At 51.6% G+C, this 17,652-nt stretch overlaps 22 non-coding genes across 22 annotated transcripts; all 22 read left to right on the top strand.

Moving 5' to 3' along the window:
- The first annotated feature begins 1,131 nt into the window (after positions 1 to 1,131).
- LOC117376965 (U2 spliceosomal RNA) lies at positions 1,132 to 1,314 on the top strand. Its single transcript, XR_004541877.1, has one exon. It is a non-coding gene; the product is annotated as a U2 spliceosomal RNA (small nuclear RNA).
- Positions 1,315 to 1,977: 663 nt separating this feature from the next.
- LOC117376988 (U5 spliceosomal RNA) lies at positions 1,978 to 2,093 on the top strand. Its single transcript, XR_004541896.1, has one exon. It is a non-coding gene; the product is annotated as a U5 spliceosomal RNA (small nuclear RNA).
- A 243-nt stretch (positions 2,094 to 2,336) lies between these two features.
- Positions 2,337 to 2,500, top strand: LOC117376902 (U1 spliceosomal RNA). The gene has a single exon (XR_004541818.1). It is a non-coding gene; the product is annotated as a U1 spliceosomal RNA (small nuclear RNA).
- Positions 2,501 to 2,794: 294 nt separating this feature from the next.
- Positions 2,795 to 2,987, top strand: LOC117376955 (U2 spliceosomal RNA). The gene has a single exon (XR_004541868.1). It is a non-coding gene; the product is annotated as a U2 spliceosomal RNA (small nuclear RNA).
- A 676-nt stretch (positions 2,988 to 3,663) lies between these two features.
- Positions 3,664 to 3,779, top strand: LOC117376987 (U5 spliceosomal RNA). Its single transcript, XR_004541895.1, has one exon. It is a non-coding gene; the product is annotated as a U5 spliceosomal RNA (small nuclear RNA).
- Positions 3,780 to 4,022: 243 nt separating this feature from the next.
- On the top strand, positions 4,023 to 4,186 carry LOC117376901 (U1 spliceosomal RNA). The gene has a single exon (XR_004541817.1). It is a non-coding gene; the product is annotated as a U1 spliceosomal RNA (small nuclear RNA).
- Positions 4,187 to 4,479: 293 nt separating this feature from the next.
- On the top strand, positions 4,480 to 4,673 carry LOC117376961 (U2 spliceosomal RNA). The gene has a single exon (XR_004541873.1). It is a non-coding gene; the product is annotated as a U2 spliceosomal RNA (small nuclear RNA).
- Positions 4,674 to 5,337: 664 nt separating this feature from the next.
- LOC117376986 (U5 spliceosomal RNA) lies at positions 5,338 to 5,453 on the top strand. Its single transcript, XR_004541894.1, has one exon. It is a non-coding gene; the product is annotated as a U5 spliceosomal RNA (small nuclear RNA).
- A 243-nt stretch (positions 5,454 to 5,696) lies between these two features.
- Positions 5,697 to 5,860, top strand: LOC117376900 (U1 spliceosomal RNA). Its single transcript, XR_004541816.1, has one exon. It is a non-coding gene; the product is annotated as a U1 spliceosomal RNA (small nuclear RNA).
- A 292-nt stretch (positions 5,861 to 6,152) lies between these two features.
- On the top strand, positions 6,153 to 6,346 carry LOC117376960 (U2 spliceosomal RNA). The gene has a single exon (XR_004541872.1). It is a non-coding gene; the product is annotated as a U2 spliceosomal RNA (small nuclear RNA).
- A 664-nt stretch (positions 6,347 to 7,010) lies between these two features.
- Positions 7,011 to 7,126, top strand: LOC117376985 (U5 spliceosomal RNA). The gene has a single exon (XR_004541893.1). It is a non-coding gene; the product is annotated as a U5 spliceosomal RNA (small nuclear RNA).
- Positions 7,127 to 7,369: 243 nt separating this feature from the next.
- Positions 7,370 to 7,533, top strand: LOC117376899 (U1 spliceosomal RNA). Its single transcript, XR_004541815.1, has one exon. It is a non-coding gene; the product is annotated as a U1 spliceosomal RNA (small nuclear RNA).
- A 293-nt stretch (positions 7,534 to 7,826) lies between these two features.
- On the top strand, positions 7,827 to 8,019 carry LOC117376934 (U2 spliceosomal RNA). The gene has a single exon (XR_004541848.1). It is a non-coding gene; the product is annotated as a U2 spliceosomal RNA (small nuclear RNA).
- Positions 8,020 to 8,682: 663 nt separating this feature from the next.
- LOC117376984 (U5 spliceosomal RNA) lies at positions 8,683 to 8,798 on the top strand. The gene has a single exon (XR_004541892.1). It is a non-coding gene; the product is annotated as a U5 spliceosomal RNA (small nuclear RNA).
- A 243-nt stretch (positions 8,799 to 9,041) lies between these two features.
- Positions 9,042 to 9,205, top strand: LOC117376898 (U1 spliceosomal RNA). Its single transcript, XR_004541814.1, has one exon. It is a non-coding gene; the product is annotated as a U1 spliceosomal RNA (small nuclear RNA).
- A 294-nt stretch (positions 9,206 to 9,499) lies between these two features.
- LOC117376958 (U2 spliceosomal RNA) lies at positions 9,500 to 9,693 on the top strand. Its single transcript, XR_004541871.1, has one exon. It is a non-coding gene; the product is annotated as a U2 spliceosomal RNA (small nuclear RNA).
- A 661-nt stretch (positions 9,694 to 10,354) lies between these two features.
- LOC117376983 (U5 spliceosomal RNA) lies at positions 10,355 to 10,470 on the top strand. Its single transcript, XR_004541891.1, has one exon. It is a non-coding gene; the product is annotated as a U5 spliceosomal RNA (small nuclear RNA).
- Positions 10,471 to 10,713: 243 nt separating this feature from the next.
- Positions 10,714 to 10,877, top strand: LOC117376897 (U1 spliceosomal RNA). Its single transcript, XR_004541813.1, has one exon. It is a non-coding gene; the product is annotated as a U1 spliceosomal RNA (small nuclear RNA).
- A 293-nt stretch (positions 10,878 to 11,170) lies between these two features.
- Positions 11,171 to 11,363, top strand: LOC117376954 (U2 spliceosomal RNA). Its single transcript, XR_004541867.1, has one exon. It is a non-coding gene; the product is annotated as a U2 spliceosomal RNA (small nuclear RNA).
- A 673-nt stretch (positions 11,364 to 12,036) lies between these two features.
- Positions 12,037 to 12,152, top strand: LOC117376982 (U5 spliceosomal RNA). The gene has a single exon (XR_004541890.1). It is a non-coding gene; the product is annotated as a U5 spliceosomal RNA (small nuclear RNA).
- A 243-nt stretch (positions 12,153 to 12,395) lies between these two features.
- On the top strand, positions 12,396 to 12,559 carry LOC117376896 (U1 spliceosomal RNA). Its single transcript, XR_004541812.1, has one exon. It is a non-coding gene; the product is annotated as a U1 spliceosomal RNA (small nuclear RNA).
- Positions 12,560 to 12,852: 293 nt separating this feature from the next.
- On the top strand, positions 12,853 to 13,046 carry LOC117376957 (U2 spliceosomal RNA). The gene has a single exon (XR_004541870.1). It is a non-coding gene; the product is annotated as a U2 spliceosomal RNA (small nuclear RNA).
- The last annotated feature ends 4,606 nt before the right edge of the window (positions 13,047 to 17,652 follow it).

Genomic DNA, 17,652 nt, shown 5'->3' with positions numbered 1-17,652 from the left:
CCCAAAATGACTGCCTTTGCACGATTCTGGATGGGTTCCTTTTTAAGAAGAAAGAAGATTTTACCCATTGATCTTAAAGTCCCGGTGTCTTTTAACCTGCCTAAGTTTTATGCTTTTATTCCCACCTTTTTAAAGCATTTTAAACTAGAGCAGGAGGAGTTGCAGATTTTAACCAACCACCGCTTTTTAATCTCTGTTGTGCAGGAGCGAGAACCAGTGAGTCCAGTGCGCGGGCTCGCACTAGGCGACCCCTCCACGGTTTGGCGCAACGTGAACCATCCCGCTCTCCCAAACAGACTCCGGGACCTGTCCTGGATGGTGGCTCATGAGGTTCTCCCAGTCAGGTCCGTCATGCACTCCCGGAGCCTCGCTCAGTCCGCTACCTGCCCCCGGCCGGGTTGTGGCGCGCCCGAGTCGGTGAGGCACCTGCTCTGGGAGTGCAGTGCCGCCGTAGACCAGTGGGCGACAGCCGGCTCCTTGCAATTCCCGTACCTGCCGGCAGGGGAGGTCCTGACAGCCCAGTTGGTGCTGTACGGGGTGGGCCTGAGTCCAAACACGACAAAGGACTTTTCAAGAATCTGGCTCACCCTCGCTGCCATCAAAGACGCCATATGGACCTCCAGAAACCTGCTGGTAGGAAGGCAAATGCAGATCCCCCCCGTGGCTGTGATCCGTAAGGCAGCAGCTACAGTCCGAGAGGCTGTGGCTGCAGGCAGCGGGCCCTAGGACACAGCCACAAAGAAGAATCGCATTTATGCCCATTCGGAGGAAGGAGACCGAAGCCTCACTCGAAGGTCAAAGCGGCAGCGGCCTGGCTCTCCGGGAGCGGTTGGTGGAAAGGAGCATCAGGGGATGGACCTACTCTGAGCGTGACAGGTTTCTGAGAGACCAAATGTTTGGGGGAGTGGGATGAGTTATTCTTGATAAGGACTCACCTCGCTCCTGCACAAAGAGGACTTTTTACCTACTGCACTCCCCTTTTAACGGACACTTTTGACATACCTGGTTTTAGACATTGTTTCATAACTTTTTAACACACAACTGTTTTAAACACTATATTTATTGAGAAATTTGATTGTGTTTGAAATGTAAAACAGAGTGCAATGTCTGAATTGAAACGGGAAAGTGTCAATAAACTTTTTTTCGAAAGAAAAAAAATCTGTTCTTATCAGTTTAATATCTGATACGTCCCCTACCCGGGGGACCATATATTAAATTGATTTTTGCAATGAGGTGATGGAATATGGGGCTTGCTCCGTCCACTCCACGCATCGACCCGGTATTGCAGTATCTCCGGGAACTGGTGCACGTCCACTCAGGTAAACAGTTAATCCGTGTCTGCTCCCGTTTCTTCCCATAAGCATTGCCTTTCTCTCCGGAGCTTGTCTATGCTCTCTTCCCGTCTTTGTGTCTGTCTTACTCCATCCTTTTCCCAATTTTTCTGTGTTTTTTTTTGCTTTTCGTCTCATCCCGCTTCTTGCCCTGTATTTTTCCGGTCTCTTTTGGCACTCCTTCCTGGTTTCCCTTTCTTTCTTTTTCCTGCTTCTGCCTGCTTCTGCCTGCTTCTGCCTGCTTCTGCCTGCTTTTCCCTACTCATTTCCCATTCCCTGCCTATGTTATTCCATAGCGTTTTCCCACTCCTTCTCTTCCGTGTAAGCCTGCTGTAGCTACGTTGCCCCACGTGAGTGCACGTGCTGTTTTTTTCCCCGTTTGTCCTCCTTTCCCTGTCTGTCTTTTCACCGCTTTCTGCTGCCACTGAGCTGCAGATCCGAAAGCCCGGTCTCGGCGCTGCGGTCTCGTGGGGAAGCTTCTGGTGCTCAGCTACTGAAGCGGACCCCGCCCACTGCGCCCACCTTGTGCAAATGAGCTGCAGGCTATAGCACAAAAAAACAAAAAAAACCCCAACAAAATGCCTTGCCCGCGACGGGGCCATGTGGGGCCTCATGTGGTGGAAGGTGTGTGGCTCTCCGTTCCCACACTCTTGTTTCTCTTCAGATCGTACAAATCTTTCGCCTTTTACTAAAGATTTCCGTGGAGAGGAACGACAAGAGATTATCCCAAATTTTTTGGATGCCCTGTTTTGCAGCGGGGCTGTGTGACTTTGTTCAAAGTAACCTTGCGTCATCAGCGCCCGCAGATGAGATTTGCACTTGAAGGGGCCGTCGGGCGTCGCTCGGCAGTGCATTTGAAAAGCCCGTCTCTCATCCCAACCGTCCCGCCCGTGTTGGCAGCCGGGAAAGCTTCTCCTTTGACTTGCGCTCGCCGCTGAAACGGGAAACCGTAGCCCTGCGGTCCCTCCGCATGGAACAGCGGCTTGGCTCTGAGCCAGGCGAGGCATACTTACCTGGCAGGGGCGATACCATGATCACTAAGGTGGTTCACCCAGAGCGAGGCTCATCCATTGCACTCCGGATGTGCTGACCCCTGTGAATTCCCCAAATGTGGGAATCTCAACTGCATAATTTCTGGTAGTGGGGGACTGCGTCCGCGCTCTCCCCTGATTTTGTGTCCAATGTAGAGTACCGCTTCTCCTCGTGACGTTTAGCCTGGCCGTGTTTCTGTTTGGTTTCTTACTCATTTCTCGCTCGTTTTTTTTTTCCTGCCTCGATGGTAATCCCACACCTTCACCTCCTACCGAGAAGGCTCTGCTGTGCAGGATTCCAATCTCCGCCTCTCTGTCTGCGCAGCACATGTGCCCCACCCCCCGCCGCCCGGTGCAAACGGGTGCTGCTGTAACCGTCACTGGGAGGGTGTGTGGGGGCAAAGCCTACAGCTCCGTGGCGCCTTCAGCGTCATCGCTTCTCGGCCTTTTGGCTAAGATCAAGTGTAGTATCTGTTCTTATCAGTTTAATATCTGATACGTCCCCTACCCGGGGGACCATATATTAAATTGATTTTTGCAATGAGGTGATGGAATATGGGGCTTGCTCCGTCCACTCCACGCATCGACCCGGTATTGCAGTATCTCCGGGAATGGTGCACGTCCACTCAGGTAAACAGTTAATCCGTGTCTGCTCCCGTTTCTTCCCATAAGCATTGCCTTTCTCTCCGGAGCTTGTCTATGCTCTCTTCCCGTCTTTGTGTCTGTCTTACTCCATCCTTTTCCCAATTTTTCTGTGTTTTTTTTTGCTTTTCGTCTCATCCCGCTTCTTGCCCTGTATTTTTCCGGTCTCTTTTGGCACTCCTTCCTGGTTTCCCTTTCTTTCTTTTTTCCTGCTTCTGCCTGCTTCTGCCTGCTTCTGCCTGCTTCTGCCTGCTTCTGCCTGCTTTTCCCTACTCATTTCCCATTCCCTGCCTATGTTATTCCATAGCGTTTTCCCACTCCTTCTCTTCCGTGTAAGCCTGCTGTAGCTACGTTGCCCCACGTGAGTGCACGTGCTGTTTTTTTCCCCGTTTGTCCTCCTTTCCCTGTCTGTCTTTTCACCGCTTTCTGCTGCCACTGAGCTGCAGATCCGAAAGCCCGGTCTCGGCGCTGCGGTCTCGTGGGGAAGCTTCTGGTGCTCAGCTACTGAAGCGGACCCCGCCCACTGCGCCCACCTTGTGCAAATGAGCTGCAGGCTATAGCACAAAAAAAACAAAAAAAACCCCCAACAAAATGCCTTGCCCGCGACGGGGCCATGTGGGGCCTCATGTGGTGGAAGGTGTGTGGCTCTCCGTTCCCACACTCTTGTTTCTCTTCAGATCGTACAAATCTTTCGCCTTTTACTAAAGATTTCCGTGGAGAGGAACGACAAGAGATTATCCCAAATTTTTTGGATGCCCTGTTTTGCAGCGGGGCTGTGTGACTTTGTTCAAAGTAACCTTGCGTCATCAGCGCCCGCAGATGAGATTTGCACTTGAAGGGGCCGTCGGGCGTCGCTCGGCAGTGCATTTGAAAAGCCCGTCTCTCATCCCAACCGTCCCGCCCGTGTTGGCAGCCGGGAAAGCTTCTCCTTTGACTTGCGCTCGCCGCTGAAACGGGAAACCGTAGCCCTGCGGTCCCTCCGCATGGAACAGCGGCTTGGCTCTGAGCCAGGCGAGGCATACTTACCTGGCAGGGGCGATACCATGATCACTAAGGTGGTTCACCCAGAGCGAGGCTCATCCATTGCACTCCGGATGTGCTGACCCCTGTGAATTCCCCAAATGTGGGAATCTCAACTGCATAATTTCTGGTAGTGGGGGACTGCGTCCGCGCTCTCCCCTGATTTTGTGTCCAATGTAGAGTACCGCTTCTCCTCGTGACGTTTAGCCTGGCCGTGTTTCTGTTTGGTTTCTTACTCATTTCTCGCTCGTTTTTTTTTCCTGCCTCGATGGTAATCCCACACCTTCACCTCCTACCGAGAAGGCTCTGCTGTGCAGGATTCCAATCTCCGCCTCTCTGTCTGCGCAGCACATGTGCCCCACCCCCTGCCGCCCGGTGCAAACGGGTGCTGCTGTAACCGTCACTGGGAGGGTGTGTGGGGGCAAAGCCTACAGCTCCGTGGCGCCTTCAGCGTCATCGCTTCTCGGCCTTTTGGCTAAGATCAAGTGTAGTATCTGTTCTTATCAGTTTAATATCTGATACGTCCCCTACCCGGGGGACCATATATTAAATTGATTTTTGCAATGAGGTGATGGAATATGGGGCTTGCTCCGTCCACTCCACGCATCGACCCGGTATTGCAGTATCTCCGGGAACTGGTGCACGTCCACTCAGGTAAACAGTTAATCCGTGTCTGCTCCCGTTTCTTCCCATAAGCATTGCCTTTCTCTCCGGAGCTTGTCTATGCTCTCTTCCCGTCTTTGTGTCTGTCTTACTCCATCCTTTTCCCAATTTTTCTGTGTTTTTTTTTGCTTTTCGTCTCATCCCGCTTCTTGCCCTGTATTTTTCCGGTCTCTTTTGGCACTCCTTCCTGGTTTCCCTTTCTTTCTTTTTCCTGCTTCTGCCTGCTTCTGCCTGCTTCTGCCTGCTTCTGCCTGCTTTTCCCTACTCATTTCCCATTCCCTGCCTATGTTATTCCATAGCGTTTTCCCACTCCTTCTCTTCCGTGTAAGCCTGCTGTAGCTACGTTGCCCCACGTGAGTGCACGTGCTGTTTTTTTCCCCGTTTGTCCTCCTTTCCCTGTCTGTCTTTTCACCGCTTTCTGCTGCCACTGAGCTGCAGATCCGAAAGCCCGGTCTCGGCGCTGCGGTCTCGTGGGGAAGCTTCTGGTGCTCAGCTACTGAAGCGGACCCCGCCCACTGCGCCCACCTTGTGCAAATGAGCTGCAGGCTATAGCACAAAAAAAACAAAAAAAACCCCAACAAAATGCCTTGCCCGCGACGGGGCCATGTGGGGCCTCATGTGGTGGAAGGTGTGTGGCTCTCCGTTCCCACACTCTTGTTTCTCTTCAGATCGTACAAATCTTTCGCCTTTTACTAAAGATTTCCGTGGAGAGGAACGACAAGAGATTATCCCAAATTTTTTGGATGCCCTGTTTTGCAGCGGGGCTGTGTGACTTTGTTCAAAGTAACCTTGCGTCATCAGCGCCCGCAGATGAGATTTGCACTTGAAGGGGCCGTCGGGCGTCGCTCGGCAGTGCATTTGAAAAGCCCGTCTCTCATCCCAACCGTCCCGCCCGTGTTGGCAGCCGGGAAAGCTTCTCCTTTGACTTGCGCTCGCCGCTGAAACGGGAAACCGTAGCCCTGCGGTCCCTCCGCATGGAACAGCGGCTTGGCTCTGAGCCAGGCGAGGCATACTTACCTGGCAGGGGCGATACCATGATCACTAAGGTGGTTCACCCAGAGCGAGGCTCATCCATTGCACTCCGGATGTGCTGACCCCTGTGAATTCCCCAAATGTGGGAATCTCAACTGCATAATTTCTGGTAGTGGGGGACTGCGTCCGCGCTCTCCCCTGATTTTGTGTCCAATGTAGAGTACCGCTTCTCCTCGTGACGTTTAGCCTGGCCGTGTTTCTGTTTGGTTTCTTACTCATTTCTCGCTCGTTTTTTTTTCCTGCCTCGATGGTAATCCCACACCTTCACCTCCTACCGAGAAGGCTCTGCTGTGCAGGATTCCAATCTCCGCCTCTCTGTCTGCGCAGCACATGTGCCCCACCCCCGCCGCCCGGTGCAAACGGGTGCTGCTGTAACCGTCACTGGGAGGGTGTGTGGGGGCAAAGCCTACAGCTCCGTGGCGCCTTCAGCGTCATCGCTTCTCGGCCTTTTGGCTAAGATCAAGTGTAGTATCTGTTCTTATCAGTTTAATATCTGATACGTCCCCTACCCGGGGGACCATATATTAAATTGATTTTTGCAATGAGGTGATGGAATATGGGGCTTGCTCCGTCCACTCCACGCATCGACCCGGTATTGCAGTATCTCCGGGAACTGGTGCACGTCCACTCAGGTAAACAGTTAATCCGTGTCTGCTCCCGTTTCTTCCCATAAGCATTGCCTTTCTCTCCGGAGCTTGTCTATGCTCTCTTCCCGTCTTTGTGTCTGTCTTACTCCATCCTTTTCCCAATTTTTCTGTGTTTTTTTTGCTTTTCGTCTCATCCCGCTTCTTGCCCTGTATTTTTCCGGTCTCTTTTGGCACTCCTTCCTGGTTTCCCTTTCTTTCTTTTTCCTGCTTCTGCCTGCTTCTGCCTGCTTCTGCCTGCTTCTGCCTGCTTTTCCCTACTCATTTCCCATTCCCTGCCTATGTTATTCCATAGCGTTTTCCCACTCCTTCTCTTCCGTGTAAGCCTGCTGTAGCTACGTTGCCCCACGTGAGTGCACGTGCTGTTTTTTTCCCCGTTTGTCCTCCTTTCCCTGTCTGTCTTTTCACCGCTTTCTGCTGCCACTGAGCTGCAGATCCGAAAGCCCGGTCTCGGCGCTGCGGTCTCGTGGGGAAGCTTCTGGTGCTCAGCTACTGAAGCGGACCCCGCCCACTGCGCCCACCTTGTGCAAATGAGCTGCAGGCTATAGCACAAAAAAAACAAAAAAAAACCCCAACAAAATGCCTTGCCCGCGACGGGGCCATGTGGGGCCTCATGTGGTGGAAGGTGTGTGGCTCTCCGTTCCCACACTCTTGTTTCTCTTCAGATCGTACAAATCTTTCGCCTTTTACTAAAGATTTCCGTGGAGAGGAACGACAAGAGATTATCCCAAATTTTTTGGATGCCCTGTTTTGCAGCGGGGCTGTGTGACTTTGTTCAAAGTAACCTTGCGTCATCAGCGCCCGCAGATGAGATTTGCACTTGAAGGGGCCGTCGGGCGTCGCTCGGCAGTGCATTTGAAAAGCCCGTCTCTCATCCCAACCGTCCCGCCCGTGTTGGCAGCCGGGAAAGCTTCTCCTTTGACTTGCGCTCGCCGCTGAAACGGGAAACCGTAGCCCTGCGGTCCCTCCGCATGGAACAGCGGCTTGGCTCTGAGCCAGGCGAGGCATACTTACCTGGCAGGGGCGATACCATGATCACTAAGGTGGTTCACCCAGAGCGAGGCTCATCCATTGCACTCCGGATGTGCTGACCCCTGTGAATTCCCCAAATGTGGGAATCTCAACTGCATAATTTCTGGTAGTGGGGGACTGCGTCCGCGCTCTCCCCTGATTTTGTGTCCAATGTAGAGTACCGCTTCTCCTCGTGACGTTTAGCCTGGCCGTGTTTCTGTTTGGTTTCTTACTCATTTCTCGCTCGTTTTTTTTTTCCTGCCTCGATGGTAATCCCACACCTTCACCTCCTACCGAGAAGGCTCTGCTGTGCAGGATTCCAATCTCCGCCTCTCTGTCTGCGCAGCACATGTGCCCCACCCCCGCCGCCCGGTGCAAACGGGTGCTGCTGTAACCGTCACTGGGAGGGTGTGTGGGGGCAAAGCCTACAGCTCCGTGGCGCCTTCAGCGTCATCGCTTCTCGGCCTTTTGGCTAAGATCAAGTGTAGTATCTGTTCTTATCAGTTTAATATCTGATACGTCCCCTACCCGGGGGACCATATATTAAATTGATTTTTGCAATGAGGTGATGGAATATGGGGCTTGCTCCGTCCACTCCACGCATCGACCCGGTATTGCAGTATCTCCGGGAACGGTGCACGTCCACTCAGGTAAACAGTTAATCCGTGTCTGCTCCCGTTTCTTCCCATAAGCATTGCCTTTCTCTCCGGAGCTTGTCTATGCTCTCTTCCCGTCTTTGTGTCTGTCTTACTCCATCCTTTTCCCAATTTTTCTGTGTTTTTTTTGCTTTTCGTCTCATCCCGCTTCTTGCCCTGTATTTTTCCGGTCTCTTTTGGCACTCCTTCCTGGTTTCCCTTTCTTTCTTTTTCCTGCTTCTGCCTGCTTCTGCCTGCTTCTGCCTGCTTCTGCCTGCTTTTCCCTACTCATTTCCCATTCCCTGCCTATGTTATTCCATAGCGTTTTCCCACTCCTTCTCTTCCGTGTAAGCCTGCTGTAGCTACGTTGCCCCACGTGAGTGCACGTGCTGTTTTTTTCCCCGTTTGTCCTCCTTTCCCTGTCTGTCTTTTCACCGCTTTCTGCTGCCACTGAGCTGCAGATCCGAAAGCCCGGTCTCGGCGCTGCGGTCTCGTGGGGAAGCTTCTGGTGCTCAGCTACTGAAGCGGACCCCGCCCACTGCGCCCACCTTGTGCAAATGAGCTGCAGGCTATAGCACAAAAAAAACAAAAAAAACCCCAACAAAATGCCTTGCCCGCGACGGGGCCATGTGGGGCCTCATGTGGTGGAAGGTGTGTGGCTCTCCGTTCCCACACTCTTGTTTCTCTTCAGATCGTACAAATCTTTCGCCTTTTACTAAAGATTTCCGTGGAGAGGAACGACAAGAGATTATCCCAAATTTTTTGGATGCCCTGTTTTGCAGCGGGGCTGTGTGACTTTGTTCAAAGTAACCTTGCGTCATCAGCGCCCGCAGATGAGATTTGCACTTGAAGGGGCCGTCGGGCGTCGCTCGGCAGTGCATTTGAAAAGCCCGTCTCTCATCCCAACCGTCCCGCCCGTGTTGGCAGCCGGGAAAGCTTCTCCTTTGACTTGCGCTCGCCGCTGAAACGGGAAACCGTAGCCCTGCGGTCCCTCCGCATGGAACAGCGGCTTGGCTCTGAGCCAGGCGAGGCATACTTACCTGGCAGGGGCGATACCATGATCACTAAGGTGGTTCACCCAGAGCGAGGCTCATCCATTGCACTCCGGATGTGCTGACCCCTGTGAATTCCCCAAATGTGGGAATCTCAACTGCATAATTTCTGGTAGTGGGGGACTGCGTCCGCGCTCTCCCCTGATTTTGTGTCCAATGTAGAGTACCGCTTCTCCTCGTGACGTTTAGCCTGGCCGTGTTTCTGTTTGGTTTCTTACTCATTTCTCGCTCGTTTTTTTTTTCCTGCCTCGATGGTAATCCCACACCTTCACCTCCTACCGAGAAGGCTCTGCTGTGCAGGATTCCAATCTCCGCCTCTCTGTCTGCGCAGCACATGTGCCCCACCCCCTGCCGCCCGGTGCAAACGGGTGCTGCTGTAACCGTCACTGGGAGGGTGTGTGGGGGCAAAGCCTACAGCTCCGTGGCGCCTTCAGCGTCATCGCTTCTCGGCCTTTTGGCTAAGATCAAGTGTAGTATCTGTTCTTATCAGTTTAATATCTGATACGTCCCCTACCCGGGGGACCATATATTAAATTGATTTTTGCAATGAGGTGATGGAATATGGGGCTTGCTCCGTCCACTCCACGCATCGACCCGGTATTGCAGTATCTCCGGGAACTGGTGCACGTCCACTCAGGTAAACAGTTAATCCGTGTCTGCTCCCGTTTCTTCCCATAAGCATTGCCTTTCTCTCCGGAGCTTGTCTATGCTCTCTTCCCGTCTTTGTGTCTGTCTTACTCCATCCTTTTCCCAATTTTTCTGTGTTTTTTTTTGCTTTTCGTCTCATCCCGCTTCTTGCCCTGTATTTTTCCGGTCTCTTTTGGCACTCCTTCCTGGTTTCCCTTTCTTTCTTTTTCCTGCTTCTGCCTTCTGCCTGCTTCTGCCTGCTTCTGCCTGCTTTTCCCTACTCATTTCCCATTCCCTGCCTATGTTATTCCATAGCGTTTTCCCACTCCTTCTCTTCCGTGTAAGCCTGCTGTAGCTACGTTGCCCCACGTGAGTGCACGTGCTGTTTTTTTCCCCGTTTGTCCTCCTTTCCCTGTCTGTCTTTTCACCGCTTTCTGCTGCCACTGAGCTGCAGATCCGAAAGCCCGGTCTCGGCGCTGCGGTCTCGTGGGGAAGCTTCTGGTGCTCAGCTACTGAAGCGGACCCCGCCCACTGCGCCCACCTTGTGCAAATGAGCTGCAGGCTATAGCACAAAAAAAACAAAAAAAACCCCAACAAAATGCCTTGCCCGCGACGGGGCCATGTGGGGCCTCATGTGGTGGAAGGTGTGTGGCTCTCCGTTCCCACACTCTTGTTTCTCTTCAGATCGTACAAATCTTTCGCCTTTTACTAAAGATTTCCGTGGAGAGGAACGACAAGAGATTATCCCAAATTTTTTGGATGCCCTGTTTTGCAGCGGGGCTGTGTGACTTTGTTCAAAGTAACCTTGCGTCATCAGCGCCCGCAGATGAGATTTGCACTTGAAGGGGCCGTCGGGCGTCGCTCGGCAGTGCATTTGAAAAGCCCGTCTCTCATCCCAACCGTCCCGCCCGTGTTGGCAGCCGGGAAAGCTTCTCCTTTGACTTGCGCTCGCCGCTGAAACGGGAAACCGTAGCCCTGCGGTCCCTCCGCATGGAACAGCGGCTTGGCTCTGAGCCAGGCGAGGCATACTTACCTGGCAGGGGCGATACCATGATCACTAAGGTGGTTCACCCAGAGCGAGGCTCATCCATTGCACTCCGGATGTGCTGACCCCTGTGAATTCCCCAAATGTGGGAATCTCAACTGCATAATTTCTGGTAGTGGGGGACTGCGTCCGCGCTCTCCCCTGATTTTGTGTCCAATGTAGAGTACCGCTTCTCCTCGTGACGTTTAGCCTGGCCGTGTTTCTGTTTGGTTTCTTACTCATTTCTCGCTCGTTTTTTTTTTCCTGCCTCGATGGTAATCCCACACCTTCACCTCCTACCGAGAAGGCTCTGCTGTGCAGGATTCCAATCTCCGCCTCTCTGTCTGCGCAGCACATGTGCCCCACCCCCGCCGCCCGGTGCAAACGGGTGCTGCTGTAACCGTCACTGGGAGGGTGTGTGGGGGCAAAGCCTACAGCTCCGTGGCGCCTTCAGCGTCATCGCTTCTCGGCCTTTTGGCTAAGATCAAGTGTAGTATCTGTTCTTATCAGTTTAATATCTGATACGTCCCCTACCCGGGGGACCATATATTAAATTGATTTTTGCAATGAGGTGATGGAATATGGGGCTTGCTCCGTCCACTCCACGCATCGACCCGGTATTGCAGTATCTCCGGGAATGGTGCACGTCCACTCAGGTAAACAGTTAATCCGTGTCTGCTCCCGTTTCTTCCCATAAGCATTGCCTTTCTCTCCGGAGCTTGTCTATGCTCTCTTCCCGTCTTTGTGTCTGTCTTACTCCATCCTTTTCCCAATTTTTCTGTGTTTTTTTTGCTTTTCGTCTCATCCCGCTTCTTGCCCTGTATTTTTCCGGTCTCTTTTGGCACTCCTTCCTGGTTTCCCTTTCTTTCTTTTTCCTGCTTCTGCCTGCTTCTGCCTGCTTCTGCGGCTTCTGCCTGCTTCTGCCTGCTTTTCCCTACTCATTTCCCATTCCCTGCCTATGTTATTCCATAGCGTTTTCCCACTCCTTCTCTTCCGTGTAAGCCTGCTGTAGCTACGTTGCCCCACGTGAGTGCACGTGCTGTTTTTTTCCCCGTTTGTCCTCCTTTCCCTGTCTGTCTTTTCACCGCTTTCTGCTGCCACTGAGCTGCAGATCCGAAAGCCCGGTCTCGGCGCTGCGGTCTCGTGGGGAAGCTTCTGGTGCTCAGCTACTGAAGCGGACCCCGCCCACTGCGCCCACCTTGTGCAAATGAGCTGCAGGCTATAGCACAAAAAAAACAAAAAAAACCCCCAACAAAATGCCTTGCCCGCGACGGGGCCATGTGGGGCCTCATGTGGTGGAAGGTGTGTGGCTCTCCGTTCCCACACTCTTGTTTCTCTTCAGATCGTACAAATCTTTCGCCTTTTACTAAAGATTTCCGTGGAGAGGAACGACAAGAGATTATCCCAAATTTTTTGGATGCCCTGTTTTGCAGCGGGGCTGTGTGACTTTGTTCAAAGTAACCTTGCGTCATCAGCGCCCGCAGATGAGATTTGCACTTGAAGGGGCCGTCGGGCGTCGCTCGGCAGTGCATTTGAAAAGCCCGTCTCTCATCCCAACCGTCCCGCCCGTGTTGGCAGCCGGGAAAGCTTCTCCTTTGACTTGCGCTCGCCGCTGAAACGGGAAACCGTAGCCCTGCGGTCCCTCCGCATGGAACAGCGGCTTGGCTCTGAGCCAGGCGAGGCATACTTACCTGGCAGGGGCGATACCATGATCACTAAGGTGGTTCACCCAGAGCGAGGCTCATCCATTGCACTCCGGATGTGCTGACCCCTGTGAATTCCCCAAATGTGGGAATCTCAACTGCATAATTTCTGGTAGTGGGGGACTGCGTCCGCGCTCTCCCCTGATTTTGTGTCCAATGTAGAGTACCGCTTCTCCTCGTGACGTTTAGCCTGGCCGTGTTTCTGTTTGGTTTCTTACTCATTTCTCGCTCGTTTTTTTTTTCCTGCCTCGATGGTAATCCCACACCTTCACCTCCTACCGAGAAGGCTCTGCTGTGCAGGATTCCAATCTCCGCCTCTCTGTCTGCGCAGCACATGTGCCCCACCCCCGCCGCCCGGTGCAAACGGGTGCTGCTGTAACCGTCACTGGGAGGGTGTGTGGGGGCAAAGCCTACAGCTCCGTGGCGCCTTCAGCGTCATCGCTTCTCGGCCTTTTGGCTAAGATCAAGTGTAGTATCTGTTCTTATCAGTTTAATATCTGATACGTCCCCTACCCGGGGGACCATATATTAAATTGATTTTTGCAATGAGGTGATGGAATATGGGGCTTGCTCCGTCCACTCCACGCATCGACCCGGTATTGCAGTATCTCCGGGAACTGGTGCACGTCCACTCAGGTAAACAGTTAATCCGTGTCTGCTCCCGTTTCTTCCCATAAGCATTGCCTTTCTCTCCGGAGCTTGTCTATGCTCTCTTCCCGTCTTTGTGTCTGTCTTACTCCATCCTTTTCCCAATTTTTCTGTGTTTTTTTTTGCTTTTCGTCTCATCCCGCTTCTTGCCCTGTATTTTTCCGGTCTCTTTTGGCACTCCTTCCTGGTTTCCCTTTCTTTCTTTTTCCTGCTTCTGCCTGCTTCTGCCTGCTTCTGCCTGCTTCTGCCTGCTTTTCCCTACTCATTTCCCATTCCCTGCCTATGTTATTCCATAGCGTTTTCCCACTCCTTCTCTTCCGTGTAAGCCTGCTGTAGCTACGTTGCCCCACGTGAGTGCACGTGCTGTTTTTTTTCCCGTTTGTCCTCCTTTCCCTGTCTGTCTTTTCACCGCTTTCTGCTGCTACTGAGCTGCAGATCCGAAAGCCCGGTCTCGGCGCTGCGGTCTCGTGGGGAAGCTTCTGGTGCTCAGCTACTGAAGCGGACCCCGCCCACTGCGCCCACCTTGTGCAAATGAGCTGCAGGCTATAGCACAAAAAAAACAAAAAAAACCCCAACAAAATGCCTTGCCCAGTTACCTTGCAGGTGCCTGCTTCTGCAGGCACCTGCAGAAGCCCCGCCCAGGCAGGAGGGGGAGGCCTCCCCCCCGGAAGCCAAAACTGAGATGGAAACAGTGGAGGCAATGGGGGGAGGTGGCCCCCTGGACCCCCCTAAACGAATGCCTGGAGAGCCTCCTCAACAACGCCCAGTACCCCAAGAGGCCCTTGTCAGAGTCGTCCTCTGAGAGAAACCTACTCTCAGAGAAGAGGGGAAAAGTCGGGGCTCTCTCAGACAGTGATTCTGTGGAGGAGCCCAGAATCTTCCCCTCCGATTCACCCAACGAGGTCTCGTTTCTCTCAATTGCTCTGCAATCAACTCCGCGAACAATGCCTCTTAGAGGTAAAAGGAGGAACAGGCCTAACCCCCCTTCTCACTCACCCCTGAGAGAGAAGGAAAAGCCGTGTTCACAAGGTCCAGAACAATAGCCTCTTTTTAACTGTGTTTTATTTTGTTTTATGTTTAGCATTTTAGTCTTTTAAATGTCATACCTTGTTTTAACCATACTCATGGCAATCACACTCTCTACCATCAATGTAAGGAGTGGGAAGTCTAGAGTTAGAGCGCAAAGCATTTTATCCTTTCTTAACTCTTTTAACTCAGATGTGTTTTTATTGCAAGAGTGTTCCCTGCCGTTTTTAAATCACTACAGAGATTGGGAGGAGATGTGGCCACACCCGTCTGTATGGAGCGGTTCGAATGAAAATAAAAATGACGGGGTGGCCATTTTAATAAATAATCCTCTGGTGACGGTAAAGGGCAGCACTGTGGTGAGAGACGGACGGGCACTTTTAATACATCTGAGTTTTATGGGACAGGATTTTAAGCTCTTAAATATTTATGGTTTTAACGATAAACACAAACGGTATGACCTTTTAGAAGACCTGCAGTCCCACATGCTAGGCAGAACTCCTTTTATTTTAGCAGGTGATTTTAATTGCATTTTAACACAAAAAGACAGGAACAGATGTGGGGATTTTAATTTAGACAAAACATCAGTTTTATTGCAGGGCTTATGTAGGGATTTTAAACTACAGGACTGTTTTAAAGCCATGCATCCTAGAGAGGAGGGCTTCACCTGGATCAGTGGTGATGGCACCAAAGCCTCTCGCATTGACTACGTTTTTACCAGGGACTGCCACCTACCGATGCTAGATTGACCCCTGTTTTCTTTTCCGATCACCTGATGCTTTCCTGCACCCTTTCACTCTCTTCGGGTGTGACTGTAGGAAGTGGTCTGTGGAAGCTCAACTGCTCCCTGTTAAAGGACGCTGATGTAGTTTGTCAGTACAGGGAGCAGTACAAAGAGTGGCAGACCCTTCAAGACTTGCACGAGACACGAGCACACTGGTGGGAGATGGTAAAGTCAAGGACTCGAACCTTTTTTAGATGGGTGGGAAAAGGAAAAAACAAAAAGAAAATAGCCGCATGTTGGGACTGCAAAAACGCTTGCAAAGGTATTTTAATCTTCAACAAAACGGTTTTAATTGTAATTTTAATGAAGAAATAAAACAGGTAAAAAAAGAAATGTTGGTTTTAGCGGAAAATAAAAGTAAGGGTGTAATTTTAAGAGCAAAAGAACAGGAGATGGAAGAAGGTGAAAAATGCACGCGATATTTTTTAAGAAGATTTTAAACAAATGCAAGTCAATTTTATCTCTTAAAAAACAAGATGGCGTGGTCACAACAAAAACTGAAGAAATAAAAGAAATAGTTGAAAACTTCTACCAAAACCTGTACCAAACAAAAGAAATAAATGTAAACACCTTAAAAGAACTTTTAAAATCCATAGACAATGTTTTAACAGACAGTGTGCTTTTATCCCAGAATTTTACCCTTTTAGAACTTTCAAAATGCATCAGAGCTTTTAAAAAGGGCAAATCCCCGGGGGCCGACGGGCTCCCGGTGGAGTTTTATCTGACTTTTTGGGACATTTTAGCACCTGACCTACTGACTGTTTTTATGGATTTTGAAAGACTAGGCCAACTACCTGACAGTTTCAGATTAGGGATAGTGACTCTCCTTCCCAAGAACAAAGACAGGACTGACCTGACTAACTGGAGACCTATTACCCTTTTAAATCTGGACTGTAAACTTTTTAGCAAGATTTTATCTTCACGTCTGTCCTTGTTTTTAGAGGGTTTGATTCACCCGGATCAAGCCTGTGCCATCCCCGGGAGGAAGATCACAGACAGCCTCGTACTGATCCGAGACACCATCTGTTATGCGAGAGACAGAAACATCCGGCTAGTAGTCCTAAACTTAGACTTTGAGAAAGCCTTCGATCGGGTCTCGCACCAGTACCTCTTTGAGGTACTGCGAAAAGTGGGTTTACCTGATAGGTTTATAGAGTGGGTGGGGCTGCTATACCGAGGGATCAGCAGCAGATTCATGGTAAACGGGCATCTGACAAAAGCAGTGCAAATCAACTGCGGTGTCCGTCAGGGCTGTCCGTTATCAGCCCTCCTGTATGTTCTCTGTATCGAACCCCTGGCACAGATCTTGAGAAGGGACCAACGAATCAGGGGGGTGAGCATCCCGGGTGGGGGGGGGCTCACTGCCAAATGCATTTTATACATGGATGACGTGAATATTTTATGTACTGACCTTTTATCCGTAAACAGGACTCTGGACTTGACCGACTGGTTTGGACTGGCCTCTGGGTCTAAACTAAACCGAAAAAAGACCCAAGCCCAATTTTATGGACCCTGGACCCCCGACGAGACTGCTGGACTCCCCCTCACGGTGACAGAAGGACAAAAAATACTGGGAATCAGGTTCGACCGGGAGGGGGGTGGGAGTCAAATTGGGCTGACTTTATAGGGAAAGTCAGACAGAGACTGGGGCTTTGGACACTTAGAGGACTGACAATGGAAGGGAAGGTTTTAATAATCAAGGCTGTGATTTTACCCCTGTTTTTACTAACTTGTTCTGTTTTTATGCCCCCCAGGAGTGTGCTTTTATCCATCGAGAGGTTGATTTTTTACTTCCTGTGGGGGTCCAAGTGGGAAAGGTTGAGGAGGGAGGTTATGAAGAGGCCAAAGGAAAAAGGAGGAAAAGGCGTCCCTGACCTCCCCCTCTTCCTAGGAGCAAGATACACGGCCTTGCACTTTGCACTTTCCAAGGACCCATCCGGAAACCCCAAAACGACTGCCTTTGCACGATTCTGGATGGGTTCCTTTTTAAGAAGAAAGAAGATTTTACCCATTGATCTTAAAGTCCCGGTGTCTTTTAACCTGCCTAAGTTTTATGCTTTTATTCCCACCTTTTTAAAGCATTTTAAACTAGAGCAGGAGGAGTTGCAGATTTTAACCAACCACCGCTTTTTAATCTCTGTTGTGCAGGAGCGAGAACCAGTGAGTCCAGTGCGCGGGCTCGCACTAGGCGACCCCTCCACGGTTTGGCGCAACGTGAACCATCCCACTCTCCCAAACAGACTCCGGGACCTGTCCTGGATGGTGGCTCATGAGGTTCTCCCAGTCAGGTCCGTCATGCACTCCCGGAGCCTCGCTCAGTCCGCTACCTGTCCCCGGCCGGGTTGTGGCGCGCCCGAGTCGGTGAGGCACCTGCTCTGGGAGTGCAGCGCCGCCATAGACCAGTGGGCGACAGCCGGCTCCTTGCAATTCCCGTACCTGCCGGCAGGGGAGGTCCTGACAGCCCAGTTGGTGCTGTACGGGGTGGGCCTGAGTCCAAACACGACAAAGGACTTTTCAAGAATCTGGCTCACCCTCGCTGCCATCAAAGACGCCATATGGACCTCCAGAAACCTGCTGGTAGGAAGGCAAATGCAGATCCCCCCCGTGGCTGTGATCCGTAAGGCAGCAGCTACAGTCCGAGAGGCTGTGGCTGCAGGCAGCGGGCCCTAGGACACAGCTACAAAGAAGAATCGCATTTATGCCCATTCGGAGGAAGGAGACCGAAGCCTCACTCGAAGGTCAAAGCGGCAGCGGCCTGGCTCTCCGGGAGCGGTTGGTG

The sequence above is a fragment of the Periophthalmus magnuspinnatus genome, chromosome 9 (assembly GCF_009829125.3).
Source record: "Periophthalmus magnuspinnatus isolate fPerMag1 chromosome 9, fPerMag1.2.pri, whole genome shotgun sequence".
Lineage (NCBI taxonomy): Eukaryota > Metazoa > Chordata > Actinopteri > Gobiiformes > Gobiidae > Periophthalmus > Periophthalmus magnuspinnatus.
This window is presented reverse-complemented; position numbering and strand designations above follow the sequence as displayed.